This window comes from Asterias rubens, chromosome 2 (assembly GCF_902459465.1).
Source record: "Asterias rubens chromosome 2, eAstRub1.3, whole genome shotgun sequence".
Classification (NCBI taxonomy): Eukaryota; Metazoa; Echinodermata; class Asteroidea; order Forcipulatida; family Asteriidae; genus Asterias; species Asterias rubens.
This window is the reverse complement of record NC_047063.1, coordinates 12,863,698-12,879,543: the sequence shown is the minus strand read 5'-3', so window position 1 is coordinate 12,879,543 and position 15,846 is coordinate 12,863,698. Positions and strand designations below refer to the sequence as shown.

Genomic DNA, 15,846 nt, shown 5'->3' with positions numbered 1-15,846 from the left:
AACCATCTTATTGCAAAATATTTCACAAAATGTATCAGTAATTTATAGCTAGTCATAAATCACCATTTTGCTAACTGCATGTATAGCATACAGTTTGCACAAGCATGTCGGGGTGATACTATTATGCAAGTTTGCGGATGAAATTGCTCCATCATGCAGCAAAACTTTAAAACAAACATTACTTGCATTTAACAAGTTAAAATCACATTGAGATATGCCATTGTTATTGCATCTAACTTTGTTCATGGCCCAATTTCATAAAGCTGTTAAGCAGAAGTGCTTGACAATTTGTTTGCTTAGCAAAATCCGAGTGGGGCACAACAATGTTAACTCGATGAAATTTTGATCGGTAACCCATCTCTGTCAAGCAATACTTTGCTGACGTGCTTATTAGCAAGTTTTTGTGCTTACATGCTTTATGAAATTGGGCCCTGATCTTTATCCAAACGGAGCGGCCATGGTTCTAGTCTTCTATTCAATCAATGAGGCCGAGTCTTAATCAAGCGGCTAATGCTACGACTGTGGCTGTTGGCTTCAGTGACAAATGTTGAGTCTAGCCATAGCCATTACCAAATAACAGGCACTAAACCAAGCCAAGACTAAAAGACAAAAATATAGTCTGGTACCTTTTCATTTAATAAATAACAGTATCATTAGTGATGACTAATGCACACATGCCACATGGTGACATACTTCACTAATCTTATTAAAAAGTAAACACACAATTTTAAATTAGGTTTACATTTAGATTTTGTAAGTGTTTACCTCTTGTGGCTCTAATGTAATAATTATGTATGTCTTTAAAATCAATTAAACTATAACAGAAATTATTTCAATTTTTTTGTTATACCAAATTATTCCCATGTCACTTTATCATCGTTTTATTATCGGTCATGCTTGATACATGTATTTCTCCACTTAACCCCAAAATAAACCACATAATATACTAATTACAATAATTAACACTATACACAATAGTTTGCATGTTACTGTTGGTCTTATTTCGCACCGTGGCTTCTCACATAAAAAAAAAAATATTTGACATGTACATTGTACATCACACTGTATAAACAAATTTGCAATAATAAAAAACTAAATAAATACAAAGAATGCAAACTTCTTTGCTTATTTACATATGCCTAAACTTACAGGCTATATCATATTCAAGTAAATTAAAGATGAATAAGTCCTACAAATAAATGATAGTATTTATTCATCTTCCGCCCAACCACAAAGTTGTACTTGCGTGCGCATAGACAAAATGCATGTTTTTATAAAATGACGCTTTACTATTTGATTCAAATCGCGAGCGGCATAGTGGTTGGTGCTGTGAGGGTGAGGTGTTAATAGGTAAATGTTAAATTGTGAGTGATATTTGTTAGGGTATTAGTGCTATAGGTTAAAGTTAAAGTGCTTTGTTAGTGCAGGGTGAGGGTGAGGAGTACAGAGTTCAGTTTCACAAAAACACTAAGATTCACGTAAAGACAAGTTGTCAATATCACCGTGGTGATTTGTATACTGTGGCAGCACACGTTGCCAAGTAACTCAGACTCAACTTATTATCTTAAGCTCTTTGTGAAACCGAGCCCTGGTGATGTGATCATTGCTGTGTTTTGTGTTGACATCGCAACAGAGTTGAGGCCAAATTTCATAGAGCTGCATGCTTAAGCACACAAAGTGGCCAACAAAGTTATGCTAAGCTATATATTTTCTATTTAAGCAGCTCTATGAAAATTGGGCCCCGTTCTACGCGCATTTCACTAATACGTGCATTTCAATAAAACATGCATTTGTCTTTTTTGCGCTCAAGTACACTTTTCCCACACTTCTTTGAATATGATAATTTTTAGCAGAGAATAACTTTGATTCAATCCTACAAAATGGAATTTATTTCTTAAAAAACTTAGATAGTTGAAAATTAACACAATTTTGTCATAAGATTGTCAGGTTTTCTACCAGCATAAAAATAAGTTATTTGACATAAGCTTGTTCCACAATTAAACGACTAATTCTGAGCTTTTCTTGCCATGATTTCAAACATTTCTGAGCAAAGTGGTAACTAGCATTTAAATATTGTCCCCAAAACACACTTCATAAATGCGCACATATTATTACACTGACCATCAAAATCCAATGAGTATTGTACTTGAATTTAATGAGTTTTGTTTTCCACGATGAACAAACACTGCTTGGCATGAGGCAGGGCATGCCAATTTTAATCAAATCAACTGATGCCAGAATACAGAGCTGCATCGTACAATACGATTGGAGTTTGATGGGGTCAAGAAAAGCAAATTGAGTAAATACTAATCTAAGGCCGTTACTAAGGTAGTGACTGTGGATGTGGCTTGATCGCCATGACAACATGTACTTGCAGCAACACATGAAGCCATCGCAACAGCCAAATACATAGCTATGGCTGTAAGTTCGACACAGACTAAGATGGTCCTCTCCTTTTCATTATAGTTCATAAATGGCGCCATCATTGTCCAGATTGTTCCAGTGACAGTCTTTCTTCTATGGCGACCGTCCAAAAAGTATTAGTTACAAATGTAGCGCCAACATCACACTGCAAGTTGTACTTGAAGTGGAGAGACTTGACGTCGTCGTTCAGCTGATGGCACGCACTCCAGAAAGCGTTGGTTAGGCTCAACATCTTTACTCACATTTAACAGTTGAACAGTATATCACGGCTAGACTTGACAGTCTTCCTTCCATGGGGACCTTCCAAAAAGCATTAGTTACCGCGCATGTGTAGCAAAGTTAGTCCAACTTGTAGCGGAGATTCATCTTGCTAAACTTGACGAAGTCCTTCTGCTGGTGGCACACAGTCCAAGAGACGTTGGTTACGCTCAACATCCTGAAGTCACTTTAAGAGTTAAGCAGAGAATCACAAGGTTAGACTTGACGTCGTCCTCCCTCAGATAGTAGCATTGATTAGCCTCAAGATGGGTGTATGTCATCTTCAGAGGGCATCGTCTCAATCTGTAGAAAATAAACAATTTTCAGAAGAGTTTTAGTTTTAATTTACTTTTATAATACAATTATCAGTTGTTTTGAGGAACAGTTAAGTATGAATGCTACCCTGTGCAAAAAGTTCCCCTCCAGCTCCAATCAGTTCTATTTTATTGTCTATAATTATTGTCATTTCTAAAAAAGCTTCTGTTTCAATGAATTTTTCCATCATCTGGTTGAATGGTGAGTTATTGCAATCTAAAAGGATAGCAATGATTTGAAAGATTTAAAATCTTGTTAATCTACAATATAAACCCTTCAAATGTGTTAATTATGAACCAACAACCCATCAAGCTCCAATCAGTTCTTCAAATACCCATGAATATGCACACTCAACATGACACAACGTTGCTTGTGGTTTGATTGACATCAGTTTCTGAAAAACTTCACCTTCTATTTGAATGAAGTTTTCCACCAGTTGGTTGTGTGTTTTGTTTATTGAAAGGAATGAATGTGTCCTTTCAAATCGACAATTGCAAACTTCTGAATCCTTTTACTCCTATCCCAAGTTTGTGGGATGAGCTTTCCTCTTCAAAGAAAAGTTTAGAATGAACTTGTCTGTACTTACCAAGCAGTGTGTTGTCTCTTTGCACCTGTAACCGGTCCAGTTATAGTCGCACTCCATCCTCCAATGATGCTCATCCAAACAGGTTCAATTGTAGCATTCAGATTGCTCAACTGAGGGATGGGATAGTAGGCACAAATTAATCCATGTATTTACAAATCTTTATGATAAATTGCAAGAAGAACTACCTCTTTTGTTTCAGGGAGGATTTCAATTAGTTTGAACTTTGCAAACCTATTCATAAGGTGTTTTTTTTCAGTGGTTGGTTGTTTTATGCTTATTGTAGCAGAATCTCAAACAATACTAATTAGTACTTTGGTTGTTAGGTTACAAATCTGTACTTCTTAAAAGATTTGTTTGATGGATTATAAATAAATAAGAATGTTTTGTCATTGTAAGACAGTGGTTGGCTGGTGTTCATGCTTGTTGTTGCAGAATATCAAACGATACTAAGCATTTTGACTGCTGGTTACAAGTGTCTTTACTACTGAAGAGATTGGTTTGAGGGATTCTAAATACTCTTTGTTTTGCTGCATATCGCGTTTGTCATTCCAAAGTTATCGATATGTCGGACTTGACATAGTCCTTCAGGTGGTGACACACAGTAAATATAAAAGGCATTGGTTTACCATCAACATCTAAACTCACCTCAATAAAAACCTGTAACTATGAGAGTCATCTGGCTAGACTTGACGCAGACCTTCAGGTGGAGGATCTCAGTCCAAAAAGCATTGATTATTTATAGCCTCAAGATTGGGGTGTGTGTCATCTCCAAAAGGCATCCTCTCAATCTGTAGAAAACAAACAATTATCAAAAGATTAATTTTGGACAAACTCATTTAATACAATAATCAAGTGTTCTGATGAATGGTTTAAAGTCTGAACGCTACCATGTGCAAAAAAGTTCCCCTCCAGCTCCAAGGAGTTCTTAAAGTAGTTGGACTTACACATGCAGCATTCCAGGGGTGGATTTCACAAAGAGTTAAGACTAGTCTTATCTCGAGAACGGACAAGTTACTTGTCCTAACTTGGGACTCGCCTGAAGTCAGGACTTTCTTTGTGAAATCAACCTCAACGTCAGTGTTTTTCTTTTTGTGTGTGTTTTCATTTCTAAACAACTTTACCTTCAATTTTAATGAAGTTTTCCATCAGTTGGTTGTATGGTGTGTTTAATTGCAAACTAGAATGATGAAAAGGATGCAATCTTTCGAGAACTTTGAGTTAAAAGTGAAATTCTGAAACATACACTCGTTTTGTGCTGGTTGTGGGATGAACCTCCTCTTCATAGAAATGTTTTAGAATGATTTGTTTAAACTTACCAAGCATTCCGTTGTTGACTCTTTGCTCCTGCGTTATCCGTCGATGCTCATCCAATCATGTTCAGTTGTTGTCTTCACTACCTGTACCCTCCAGTGATGCTCATCCAAACAGGCTTCGGTTGTCAACACTCCACAAGAGACTGTTCATCTGAGGGAAAATTTAGTTTGCACAAATTTATCTACATTTACATCTTTATATTTTTTATATTATTTGCTTTTGTTTGTGTGTAAAGCGCAAAGATCATTTTTTTGGATTTGCGCTTTATAAGAGCTGGTTTTATTATTATTAATTATTATAATTAATTGCAAGAAGAGTTGACTCCTTTTATTTTACGAGTTTCAATTTGTTTGGCTTAAAAAAATGTTTTTGTGAAGGCAATTTCATTGGTTCTTAAGTTGTTGTTTTCTTGTGGGCTGGCTGCTCATTTATACTGCTTGTTGTTGCAGAATCACAAGTGAAACTAAAACATACTTTGACGACTACTTTATTACTTAGACACTTGTTTGCCTTATAATAGATTTGTTTGAGAGATTAAAAATCTAAGTTTTGGTTGCAAGTTTCTGTACATAGTTATCAATATGCTAGACTTGACATAGTTCCCTCAGTTGGTGACAGGCAGTCAAAAAAGCATTGGTTAGCCTGAACAAGTCGACTAACTTGAAACAATTGAACTGGTAGGTGAGATTCATCGGGCTTGCCGTCGCACATACCTTAGTTGGCGGTACACTTTCCAGTGTCATTTAGCCTCAACATCTGGACATCACTTCATCGAATCAACTCAAAGCACTAACTTGACAGTCCTTTCTGCCATTCTGTCCGAAAAGCATGGATAGTAGCCTCAAGATTGGTTGTAGGTTATCACCAGAGGCCATCCTCTCAATCTGTGACAGAAAATGAAATATTTTATGACAGATTATTTTTTATAAACTCTTTTAATGAACGTGTCAATTGTTCTGAGAAAATGTTTAGTCTGAATGCCTTCATGTTCAAGAAAAATTTCCTCCGTGCTCCAATTAGGACCTAATCTGGCGGAGTTGCTAAAACAGAAAATATTGGTCAACAACTTTTCTGTGTAGCAGCAATGAGCGGGATACCAGTCACACACTGTACATGTGACATGGCAGTTTTGCATGTAACCTTATTCTAATAAGAATGATACTGATGTGCTTAGCTACTTCTTGTTATATAAGCAGCTGTAATAAATTGGGCTTCCGATTATGCTTACACAACACGTTGTTTTGTAATTAAGTTTTCCACCAGTTTGTTTTGTGATGATTTGTATTCTTTCAAATCAACGATTTAAAGTCTTAAAAGCAAATTCTGGAACATTTACTGCTTTTCAAAATGTGTTGAATGAAACTTCTCAATCAAGGAAAAGTTGTAGGGTTTTTGTTTTTCAAACTTACCTGCCGACTGTTTCGACTCTTCGCACTTGGGTCTGGGTTGTAGTCACAGCTCCACAAGAGACGGCTCTCCCCCGTTTCCTCCAACGATGCTCATCCAAACAGGTCCGGTTGTAGTAACCACTCCAAAGGAGACTGCTCAACTGAGGGAACATATAGTTGAAGTTAGCATTTTACATATCTTTGTTATAAACTGCAATAAGAGCTGACTAACACTATTTCCAGAAGGATGTCAATTTGTTTGGATTGATCCCAGGACAATTTTGTGAAAGCAAGTTAAGTGGTTGTTAAGGTTGTTCTACCCCGGTGGTTGGTCGGTTTTTCCATCTTGCTGTTGTAGAATATCAAATGGTACTATTATTTAAACTGCTGGTTACAACTGCCTTTACTTCTGAAGAGAAGTTGAACTTCGTCGTTTTCTTTGTTTTGTTGAATGTTTCACTTTCCTTCCAAATTAATAATAAACTAAGGTTTAGATTAGTTCATGATTCTCCAACATTCTTGTCGTAGCTTTTCTATTTATAGGGTCCAGTTTTTGGTAGTAGTTCTTCACAAGTAAAGTTTAACCTACATATCAACCGATACATTACCAAATCTTTTGCACGACCACAGTCGATGGTGGTATGCATCGCCTAAGCTCAGATACTTAACCTTTGATGTTTTGATCCAGCTAACCTCGGGCTGCCATTCCGAGACTTTGAAGAGAGTTCGAACATTGTCACTCATTTGCCCACCGGAGACTGTGGAAAAGAAGGTCGCTGTAAAAAAAAAACACTCGTTAGTCGCTCTGAAAGAAACGCTCGTTCGTCGCTCTGAAAGAAATGCTTGTTAGTCGCTGTGAAAAAGAAACGCTTGTTAGTCGCTGTGAAAAAAACGCTTGTTAGTCGCTGCATGGTCGCTTTGAAAGAAACCCTTGTTAGTTACTGCGAAAGAAACGCTAGTTAGTCGCTGTGAAGGAAACGATCGTTAGTCGCTGTGAAACAAATAGTTGTAAGTCGCTGTGAAAAAGAAATGCTTGTTAGTCGCTGTGAAAAAAACGCTTGGTAGTCGCTGTGTCCAAAAACCGCTTGTTAGTCGCTGTGAAAGAAACGCTTGTTAGTCGCCGGAAGGAAACCCTCGTTAGTTGCTGTGGAGGAAACGCTCGGTAGTCGCTGTGAAAGAAACACTCGTTAGTCGCTGCGAAAGAAGCACTCGTTAGTCGCTGCGAAAGAAGCACTCGTTAGTCGCTGAGAAAGAAACGCTTATTAGTCGCTGCAAAAGAAACGCTTATTAGTCGCTGCAAAAGAAACGTCGTAAATCCCTGCAAAAGAAACGTCGTAAATCCCTGCGAAAGAAATGCCCGTAAATCCCTGCAAAAGAAATGCCCGTAAATCCCTGCAAAAGAAATGCCTGTAAATCCCTGCAAAAGAAATGCCCGTTAGTCGCTGCGAAAGAAATGCCCGTTAGTCGCTGCGAAAGAAACGCGTGTTAGTCGCTGTGAAAGAAACGCTCGTTAGTCGCTGTGAAAGAAACGCTCGTTAGTCGCTGTGAAAGAAACGTGCGTTAGTGGCTGCGAAAGAAACGTGTGTTAGTCGCTGTGAAAGAAACGTGTGTTAGTCGCTGTGAAACAAAAGTGTGTTAGTCGCTGTGAAAGAAACGTGTGTTAGTCGCTGTGAAAGAAACGTGTGTTAGTCGCTGTGAAAGAAACGTGTGTTAGTCGCTGTGAAAGAAACGTGTGTTAGTCGCTGTGAAAGAAACGCTTGTTAGTCGCTGTGAAAGAAACGTGTGTTAGTCGCTGTGAAAGAAACGTGTGTTAGTCGCTGTGAAAGAAACGCTTGTTACTCGCTGTGAAAGAAACGCTTGTTAGACCCGGATACTTAACCTCTGCTGCAAACACCTGACCTCACATCCAGTCACTCCAGGGACATCAAAGGGAGAGTCTTCTCAAGTTGTGGCTTTACTGATGACTGGGTAGCTCTTAATCTTGCTTCAAGATTGAGTATCTTAGAATCAAGACTAAGACTTACACCAGTCATATCTTTTGTACTTTACCCATAGCCAATGATCGGGACATCGAAGAGAGAGTCTTCTCAAGTTGTGGCTTTACTGATGACTGGGTAGCTCTTAATCTTGCTTCAAGATTGAGTATCTTAGAATCAAGACTAAGACTTACACCAGTCATATCTTTTATACTTTACCAATAGCCAATGATCGTGCTGAAAGAGAGCATTAGTCCTCTACATTTTTTCAAAATGCACATTTTTTTAATACTCTAGGCCTAGACTGGTCAATGTGAAAAAACGCTTGTTAGTCGCTGTGAAAGAAACGCTTGTTAGTGCTGTGAAAGAAACGCTTGTTAGTCGCTGTGAAAAGAACGCTTGTTAGACCCGGATACTTAACCTCTGCTGCAATTACCCGACGTCACATCCAGTCACTCATCAGGGACATCAAAGGGAGAGTCTTCTCAAGTTGTGGCTTTACTGATGACTGGGTAGCTCTTAATCTTGCTTCAAGATTGTGTATCTTAGAATCAAGACTAAGACTTACACCAGTCATATCTTTTGTACTTTACCCATAGCCAATGATCGGGACATCAAAGGGAGAGTCTTCTCAAGTTGTGGCTTTACTGATGACTGGGTAGCTCTTAATCTTGCTTCAAGATTGAGTATCTTAGAATCAAGACTAAGACTTACACCAGTCATATCTTTTATACTTTACCCATAGCCAATGATCGTGCTGAAAGAGAGCATTTTTCAAAAGCCACATTTTTCAATACTCTAGGCCTTTATACTGGGTTACCACCCATACAAACCCAAACATTGGTGATGTCTTTTTCCCATGGAGGATCTGCTCCTTTTTTTCTTCTTCTGCCTTTTTTCTCTTTCCTTCTTCTTTTTCTTCTTTCTTCTTTCCTTGTCTTTATCGCAGCGCTCACAAATAAATAGCTTAGAGAAGTTTTTCGCATTTCGCTTATTTTTGTCGCAGTTTGCAGTTATGAAAAATACCTTTAACTTGTTGTATGTATTTGTAACAGGTCCCCCTCCTAATTTGTCACTTGAACCTTTATTTAAATGGGTACGGGTCCGAGACATGTTTTCTTATGGTCATGATTGATGTGATGCTGATATTCAGATGGTAAATATTAATTTAGCTGTGGTCTAAATTTTATATTTTCCACTCCAAAATCAAACACTAATCAATCATTAATGGGACTGACAATTACCTCTAAGACTTTTTTTTTTTTTTGGGGGGGGGGTTTATTGCCCAGGGCTATAGCCCTTCTAAAGACACTTTGAGGTTACCTCTAAGACAAGACACTTGGTGGGTTTTGGGAGGGTTGTGTTATTGCCCAGGGCAATTGCCCTTCTAAAGACACTCCATGGTTAAATCTAAGACATTTGGTGGGTTGGGGGGGGGGGGGGTTATTGCCCAGGGCAATTGCCCTTCTAAAGACATTCCATGGTAACCTCCAAGACATTTGGTGGGTTTTGGGAGGGTTGTTTTATTGCCCTTCTAAAGACGTAAATAGACCTTTTAAAGCATTGCGCTATTTTTAATATAAAATCACAACAATTTTAAATAAACAAAACAACTGATGAGACTTGAAGTACCAACCCAACAGAAATTTCCAGAAAGACTATGGTCTCCTAACTAACAAGCATCATCGGCTTCGACCAATATGCAAATTAAGAAACCCCGAGGAAACTCTGATGAGGTCACCTTGAAATCTCTACTAGCAAGGACACATCAACAAGATCGACGAACATTGGGGCGGGGGCTCAACGGGGGTTGGACTCTGCAAGAGAGCGGGTTAGATCTCCTCTTACCCTTCGCTGACTTCACACACTTCTTGAAGACTTTTACACCTTAAGGTCAACTTGCATTTTCCGACCTCCACTATAGCGCTCTTTTAACAATGTAACTTTGTTTTTCGTTACTTTTTCGAAAATGTCTAATAATTTAAGCAGTTTTTAACTGATAAATTATTACAATTCAATTCAATAAAAACAAATTATGTGAAAACACATGAATTTTGTTTTGTTTTACCCTAAAGCGCTATTTAATAGTATAACTTTGTTTTTCAATACTTTTTAGAAAGGTTAATTGGTCAAGCAGTTTTATACTAATGAAGTGTTAACAATCAGTTCAATTAAATAATCAACGTTTAAACACATCAATTTGGGCTTTTTCTTTTGTACTGCATCAAAAATCGAAGTGTAAGTACATTGCGTCTCTGAATACATTAGTAGATTGTTGGTTAAGTACAGTTGCTCATGGGAAATTAAAAAAATAAAAAAATAACTAAATTCCAAAATCTATCAAAGAGATGAATTGCCAAACAAAGTTAAAAGTGGAGGTCGGATTTTGCCAAGTTTTCCTTACCTGAATCCGGCGATGACTCCGGCGAGGACTCCGGCGAGGACTCCAGATCCACAGATAACACACACCCACACCACACATCCATAGATAAAACTGCCATCTACTGGTCACAGACTCTCGAGAGTCTTCAGCACAAAAAGATGTTCTCTCTGGTTGTTTGCCGTCTCTGACCTGAGAAAAACAACCCCTAAATTCATTATTATAGTCCAAATTTAGTGAATGTTTTAAGAATAATAACATAGGTTTCCCCCGCCAAATTCAACAAAGTTTCATTCAATGCAATTCTGTGGTGTTTACACTTTATTTACATCCTGTGGTTGTCACAGTAGGTCCTTTTGCTATGTTACTCCACGATTAAAGTTAAAGCCTTATAATTCACAATATATTCACTGTCACAGGCCTGGAATTTCACCTTTGAAAGGGCAGGGCAATTTCTTTCTTTTTTTGTAAAAGGGCACTTTCATTGGAAAATGTAAAACATTTGGAAGGGGCACCAAGGCCAAGACCAGGGGCAATGGAGGCCGTGGCATCCATTGCCTCCTCTGTGTAATTCCAGGCCTGCTGTCAAGCATAAAGCTGGAAAAATTTCCACCAAACTTTGAAATGAAAACAAAATGCCTTGAGATTGTTTACCCAGGTGTTTCTGTTGTCCTTTTTATTTCTGCTAAGGTTTGTACTAAATCTATTGATGCCAAGTGTCTGCTAAATCTAAGTAGTCAGCCTGGTTCAACCAATTTTTCAATCAGCATCATTTATCGTAATTATTCACTCTTCTGAACTGACCATGGGCAGCCATCTTTTCATTAAAAATTGCTTTACCTAAAGACTTTATGCAAGACTATTGTAGAATGAATACCGGAATATCTGCCTTCACATGAGAAAATATGAAGCAGAAAGCACCCAAAATAGAACTAAATTTGAATGCAATCATTTGAAGAAAAAAAGATTCTTCATTAATGAAATGGAATGGTTTTTCCTTTCAGCCTGTTGCTGCTGGCTTTTATAAAACCGAACAATCTTTTCACTACTGTAAGTGCCTTAAAAAACTGGCACACTGCTAAAGATTTACAGGGCATTCATTTTTAAGCAACATTTAATGAGCCGGGTGTTAAAATGAATGATAATGCATAGATTTGTAACAAAAGGTCTGGAACTTCATTACAGCAACTCACCTTTTGATGTCTAGTTCCACACATGACCGTCCTCGCTGGGTGGAGTGTTGCAACCAGGTAAAACATGACACTGGTCAGACAGAGTCCATGAAAAGATCTGCAAGGGGGAAAATAGAATTTAATCAAGATGGAAGAAAGAAACGATATTCAAATAATAAGAAAAATATACAGCATTTATAAAGCCCACAGTATCTGACAACAAAATGAAATTCATGGGTGCCGGTTCGCAAAGTCAAAGGTCCAGGATTTAAAATGCTCGTTTGAAGAGGTGAGCTTTGAGCTGTCATTCGAAGATAGAAGAATTGTTCTAAATTCTGATGAGGTGAATCATGTCCCGGATGTAGATTGCCTTGATAAAGTGCCTTAAAAGGGTGAAGGATTATTTTGAACTGGAGTCTGAAATGTTGACGTTAGTTTAAGTCGAGTCTTGTGCTAATTTTAAAATTCTGTTGAATGTCAAGGGCATAAGAAATACCTATACGACAAATGAGGTACATCGCATTTATAGTGCTTGTTCAAATAAAAACAATTTACATGTAAAACTTGGCAGAAAGTTCTTTCCCTTTAATACTTCGATATTGTAACTTTATTTTGGTCCAGTGAAAGTTTTAACCCAGAAGCCTTGTGGTCTTGTGGAAAATTTACACAACAAAATTTGAGCCCTGCCGTCGATTTCACAAAGAGTTAGGACTCGTCTTATCTCGAGTTAGGACAAGTAACTCGTCTTAACTTATGATTAATCTTAAGGTCTGCATGCTACAGTGCAGGGTTGGGACTCGGCCTAAGTCCCAAGATTAGTCTTAAGTCGGGAAGAGTTTTGTGAAATCAAAGGCTGAAGTGTTAACATCACACGCAACAAGAGCCCCTTTCAGACGAGATCAATTTTGCAAGGGTCCCTTGCTAAATTGTTGCATGCTTGTAAAATTTTACAAAATGTACCTGTGTGAAAGGACAACAACTTGTTCTGTCCAAGTACTCTTGCATAATCTTTTTTAAACATTGCTGCATTTCACAACCATGCTAAAATGAAGCAAGGGACCCCAGTTAAACTGCTGTCATGTGAATAGCACTCAGAGCCCGGCTCAGGTTCACTCAACTGTCTCATTATTTCAAGAGGACTTATGCATAAAGTGTACTCTCAGGAAGACATCAGTGTTGTAGTCAAGTCTTTTTCATTTGGTATCAATTACTGCGGAGTACTAGAGGATGACCTCATTATCACTCAAGTTTGAGTACTTTGGTCATCGAGTAAATGTGCAGGTACCAAGTTTTCCAAAATCCTAGCACCGAGTCGCTTGGATTTTAACCAGAACCTCTAGACTAATGTGCCAGTACCTTACCTACTGAGTTTTCTAGCCAAATGTTGCCGATCTCCCTTATTTGTCAACACCTTTGTCTGAGGGCGGGGCGGGGGGGGGGGGGGGGGGGGGGGGGGGGTACCAGTCAGAAGCAATACAGCCATTAACTGCTATAAAGCTAAGAATCAGACCCATGTTTCTGACAATGGAGAAAAACAACATGAGGCGAAGGGTCTTTACCTTTTAGATTTGTGGACTTCATTGCAGCCATCCTTGCTCAATGTACAGTAACGTCGTCAATCATTATTTCTTCTTTAAGAATGTTCTCCCATTGTCATCGGGATCCAACTTATAAGAGTGACACATTGAAGCCAACTTGAAGAAGCAAGCAACTGGAAGCTCAACAGAGAAATAAGCCCCAGTGAGAAGGGTTGCTACAGCTTTCTTCAAAGAAAGCTGGGCCTCTTTCCCCGGAGCCTCTGGTCGCTCGAGCTCAACATCAATGTCGGCAGTTTTGTAAAGTTCAGTTCTCACTCTGTGGCGACGACGTACTGAAGCAATTCACACAAACCAAAGCCCTTTACAATGCTGCCAAAACAAAGCAAAAAATACTTATTTATAAAGAAAATTGTCAGTTAAATAATAGTTTTCTAATGAGGAGCCAGAACAAGCGGAGGCTGTTTTAGGGGGCGAATGTAGAGGGCCTTGTGCCCAGTGCATCCGTGTACAGTTGCTACATGTGTTTGGATAAGAGATTTACATACAGTTTACCAAAGCCTTGCTTTGAAGAATGCATGCAGTTTACAAGATGCCTGGAATTGAAGGTACAAAAACAAAGCAAATATCACTATTCCGAAAAGAAAAAAATGAAAAAAAGACTTGGAGAAATTAACATTTGAGGCAAGTTTCATTAAAAACGCTCATTATGTGGCTATGTGGCCACGGGGCCAGGAAATTCCTACTAACATTGCAAAGAGTAAAATAATTTGCCAATTTTTCATAAGACCAATGTCTCATCTCAACAATGTGTTCAATGATGAAATCAAATTGAGTTGTGACAATGAATTTTGCAAACTATATTAGGCCTAGGTTCTTTACCTTTCAGGTTAGTGGACTTCATGCAGTGGCAGCAGCCATCGTTGCTGGGCCGTGCTGCTGCAGCTCTGGTCCCATGGGCTGGGTAGGTCTGCTCTGGTCCCACGGACTAGTTGCATCTTCTCTGAAGCAACTCTTTGCACAATCTGAAACCATTTTCACTGCTGCCAAAACAGAATCAAATCACTTATTTTATGGAAAATGTTCAAACTAAATGGGAAAAATTCGACTTGGGGCAAGAAATTTACAAAATAATTAATGAAAAATTCATTTATATAGAAAATGTTTGCATCTTTCAGATTTGTTTTCTATGTTACCCAGTAAGGCTTGGTGAAGGGATCAGTTTGTGACAAACATCATAAAAACCGCCTAAGAAGTTTTGATATGACTTGGGCCTCTCAACACTGCAAAGAATAAAGCATTTTCCCAAATAATTTTGTCCCTTCTTTTTCTGCAAAACCAGTATCAAATCTCAACAATATGTGGTCGACGAAGAAATTGGAGCACATCCCATGCTGGTTAATCTTTGTCAAAATATAATGGTATATTTTCATAGTATAACCATGGAGGGTATAACCCACCCATTACATATCCGGTGATAAGAATAAAATAATTTTTGGGGTTGAACAAAGCATTGACTAGAGTGGGATTCGAACCAACGACCTCCGGATTAACGTGCCGACGCTCTACCAACTGAGCTATCTAGCCCTACATTGGCAGTGTCCCTATTTTGTCAATATCTTTGTTCGGGGGTAACAAAATAATTAACATATTTTCCCAAAGCATATGAACATCTCAAATGTGGTCGATGACAAAATCAGATTTAGTTATAACAATGGAATTCACAAATGATATTATGCCTAGGGTCTTTACCTTTCTGGTTTGTGGACTTCACGCAGCGGCAGCAGCCATCCTTGCTGGGTGGGTTTGCTCTGGTCCTGGGTGGGTCTGCTTTTACAGTGGAACAATGTTCAGTACCGTCTTTGCCAATCAGTATTTCTTCCCGTTGTCATCGGGATTCAACTAATAAGAGTGATGCATTGAAGCCAACTTGAAGAAGCAAGCAACTGGAAGCTCAACAGAGAAATAAGCCCCGGTGCGGAGGGTTGCTACAGCTTTCTTCAAAGAAAGCTGGGCCTCTTTCCCTGGAGCCTCTGGTCGCTCGAGCTCAACATCAATGTCGGCAGTTTCGTAAAGTTCAGTTCTCACTCTGTGGCGACGTTCTGAAGCATTTCACACTGAAGCCATACACTGCTGCCAAAATAAAGCAAAATCACTTATTTTTAAAGAAAGTTAACAATTTAGCAGACAGAAAGAGTTGGTGTTTTTTTAAATGGGCAAGAAATGTAGAGAGTAGCGAGCCGTGTCCAGCCCACTGCAGCCATGTAAAGCTGCCACATGAGTTTTGCCTACTGGATATAGTTAGCTAGCTGTTGTCAAAAAAAGCATTACGCGAAGGATAAGAAATGCAGAATCATCTCATAACATGAGAATTGTAGGATTTGAAACTTTGCATGGTGGAGATAAGATATAGAAGAGTTTGCGGTAACACCATGTAATAATCTCTAAATGAGTTGGGGTGGTTCTGAAAAGAACCGTTGGTTTAATATGAGATTTGC

At 38.6% G+C, this 15,846-nt stretch overlaps 2 long non-coding RNA genes across 4 annotated transcripts; both read right to left on the bottom strand.

Moving 5' to 3' along the window:
- Positions 1-2,017: 2,017 nt before the first annotated feature.
- On the bottom strand, positions 2,018-7,273 carry LOC117307128. Of its 2 annotated transcripts, XR_004521031.1 has the most exons (7): positions 6,955-7,273; positions 6,307-6,446; positions 5,611-5,781; positions 4,900-5,047; positions 4,229-4,371; positions 3,584-3,693; positions 2,018-2,985 (listed from the first exon to the last, which is right to left on the bottom strand). It is a non-coding gene; the product is annotated as an uncharacterized LOC117307128 (long non-coding RNA). The 2 variants fall into 2 exon arrangements; XR_004521030.1 differs by having other exon boundaries at positions 6,307-7,273.
- A 1,277-nt stretch (positions 7,274-8,550) lies between these two features.
- Positions 8,551-15,474, bottom strand: LOC117302782. 2 transcript variants are annotated; one of them, XR_004520458.1, is made up of 5 exons: positions 15,101-15,474; positions 14,231-14,391; positions 13,373-13,720; positions 11,835-11,931; positions 8,551-10,833 (listed from the first exon to the last, which is right to left on the bottom strand). It is a non-coding gene; the product is annotated as an uncharacterized LOC117302782 (long non-coding RNA). The 2 variants fall into 2 exon arrangements; XR_004520459.1 differs by having other exon boundaries at positions 14,231-14,388.
- Positions 15,475-15,846: the final 372 nt, after the last annotated feature.